This window comes from Cibotium barometz, chromosome 5 (assembly GCF_041138505.1).
Source record: "Cibotium barometz isolate CiBa-2024 chromosome 5, ASM4113850v1, whole genome shotgun sequence".
Lineage (NCBI taxonomy): Eukaryota > Viridiplantae > Streptophyta > Polypodiopsida > Cyatheales > Cibotiaceae > Cibotium > Cibotium barometz.
In genome coordinates, this window is record NC_141050.1 from 33,982,149 (window position 1) to 33,985,411 (window position 3,263).

Genomic DNA, 3,263 nt, shown 5'->3' on the forward strand with positions numbered 1-3,263 from the left:
GCAATGAAAGTACCCACTCCAGTTACAGAACTGAACAAGGAACCTAAAGGTAGAAACAAAGAAGTTCAGTAAAGAGACACAGATAGAAGCCCTCCACCACAAGGCACAGCGACAACATTGTTCACTTAAGTGGAAGGAACAATTAAAAACTCCCACATAGAGCTAAAACGACTACATCAACAAATGCCCAAAAGTGCCCAGGTGACCCCTTGATTCTCGTGGCAAAAAAAAAGGGGTGTCCAATGGTTGCACAAATGCATGTTTGACTACTTGAGCATGAAGGAAAAAATGAGAAGGTACGATCTTATGTATTAAAAATTCAAAAACATTCACACCGTGAACAAATTCACAAAGGTTCACGTCGTGAAAAAATTAAAGTTTCACGCCGTAAAAAATTTCACAAAGATTCACACCGTGAAAAAATTCAAAAAAATGTTCACGTCGTGAAATGGTAATTTCTCACGGGCCAATCAAGTAGCCCCACCTGGTTTTCGTCATTAAGGCAGTCACCATGTCCAACGGTTGCATTATAAAATTAAAATTCTTTCCTCTTTTGACAAGTGGCATCGTGTGCCTGATTACGTGTGTCGCTTCCGTCTGCATCTCCGGATTTCAAACTTATTTGACTATCTCCTTTTGAGGTTGGAGCTTGATCCTTTTTCTTTTCGTTTTCTTTTTCTTCTTGTATTTTTGTTGATCTTCAGAGGGATTGATCAAAATATTTTCCCAAGATCTTTTATTATTTTGAAAAGGGGATTGATTACAGGGGAAGAAACTGGACATCTTGAGGGGCTGGGGAGGAATCTTACAGTGAACCTTGCCATATTTCCCTCCACTCTCCTTGAGATATATGACCAAAGCCTACCCTCGGGTCTCCTTGAGCTGCAGCACACCAAAGCCTCCAACTCAACCTCCTTTAGTATAATATTTACATAAATGAGAACATATCCACCTCTGCTTTTCCACATAAAGCGCCCTATGCCTCCCAATAACCCAACATCACCATGCTATTTTTACAAAACATAATCTCACTAAAATTGAGCCCTCCACCATCACGTCCTCTAGCCTCAATCTCTAGGCATGGTTCCATATCCTCTTATACTCCAATCACCTAGAGGAAGGCAAATTCCTTGAGCTCTTCATCCTTGATAAATTCTGCCCCTACCTTGCATCAATAATCATCAACCCCACCACCAATGTCATCCAATGGATGCTCACTAAAATGGCTAGTGGATGACACCTAGCAATCATTTAACCTCGGAGGGTAGCAAGGTCTACAAACCCATAGTACTCAAGAAGCATCACCAGCAACACCTGTTCATGACATAGTCTACGTAGCGTATCCCTAGGATGTCTTAGACAATGAATATAGGGAGGCACATGAGTTCTATGGTCATTAAGGCTAGCACCCTTTGTTAAGGAAGAAGATAATGAGAGCAGTGTGATGATGTCCCAGACAAAGACAAAGATGATTATAGTGATGCATTAACAACTAGCTAGGAGAAACATCAAAGGAGCTTCAGCAAAACTAAAGAACTTCATACCAAACAATCAACTTCAATTCCCCCTCTTATCACCTCTATCTCAACACCCGCCACTCTGCCAATGGTTACACTTGCCCAACACCACCATCCCCACCTTTTTCTTTCTAACAACCCCCACCCATTACTCTAGGGGAAGTCCTAAATGGATTCATGTGAAGGCCTCCAGCTCGCAAGTAGACTGCCACACCTAAGTAATAGTCCCATCCTTGCAATTATTAGAAGCGGGAAAGATCTTAGTGCCCCAAATCGGGAAGCATGAAAAAATGTTCCCCCTCGATCGTCCTTTCACTAGCGAGACCCACATTGACCACACAATTCGAATCCTACACCACAAGCAAAACCCCGACCCAAATCGTAACAAAAACACAGATTGCCTAGAACTCTACCTAATCAAGGGTTATCTATAGAAAAATTCTAACCGATGGTTAAGGGCATATCACAAAAGGGACCACAGAGAAGGCCACCTCCTAGAGTTGATACAATCATGCATGACCTCATGGGGGAGCAACTTGTTTATTGGCAGCGAGATAGCCATACCTTCTTAAGCCTAAATTATATTGTTATGCTCCTTTGGTACCTTCAAGTCAGCCCCATTTACTTCCCCATCGACGAATGATGATGGGCCTCGGATCTCTTTGATAAAGAGCGGGAGAAGAACCCAAAGTTTCAATTCAACTTTCCATGGATACCTCCACCTCGGCCACCCACAACGAGGCATGGATGCTCTGCACCATGCAACAATTCATCCAAGATTACGACCATGTGCCTCACCATTCATTTCTTCTGCCTTGTCATCACCCTTTTAGTGGAATTTCAGATTAGCACAGTTTTGATGAAGGTCCCTAGGGCCTTGCCCCTTCAACACCAATAAAGTCCTAACACTTTGATGAGTACTCAGCTACTACAAGCGAGTACAATGGTAGCTACTCATCTTTGAACATATGTTCGAGATAGCCTTCTATACCTCCTACAAAGCCTTTCATTGCACCACCCACAATACTATCAAAGTCCCGCTTCTTCAACTTCTACTAGAACTGTGTGGCTTCTACCACTAACTCCCATTGTTCTTTGCCACTGATTTCAGGGTTGGAAACATGATGTAAGAGGGGGTTATGTTCCAAACGTGTGGTAACTAACACTTTTTGAGCCATACTTTTTTTATGGCACAAAGTGCTTCATGTAAATGATTATGGGAAATCTCTGAGCTTATGACTTGTGTAATGCTAGGAGATAGTCAAAACCAAGTTTACGACTTTATGTAATGTCGAAAGTATATACTTAGACTAGGAAATTAGCCTAGATTAGCTTTTGTGTCCTAGGACATTACTTGGGTAGCCGATCATTGTAAGTATGATTCTTGTATATAAGACATTTTGACTAATGAGAAAAGACATAATCCCATTCTCACAACTGAGTTTGAGTCTTTCTTGCTCTTGTGGTTGATGCTTTCTTATCTACTCTCTTCTCTTTGATGTATGCTTGCTTGAGGATTGTGTGAGTGTGATAGGATTGTGTGAGTGTGATAGTGTGATGGTGCTAGTTCTCCTCTCCATCTCTCCCTCTCTCCTTCTCTCCCCATCTCCCCCATTATCTCACTCACCAAGGCATTAAGGTAGAGTTTGAGCTTTCCATAGCTCTCTCCCTCTTTGCTCCCCACCCATGTGTAAGACTACCTTATGGTGATAAAGAGGAAGGCAAGGAGGACCCTATCTCTCCACA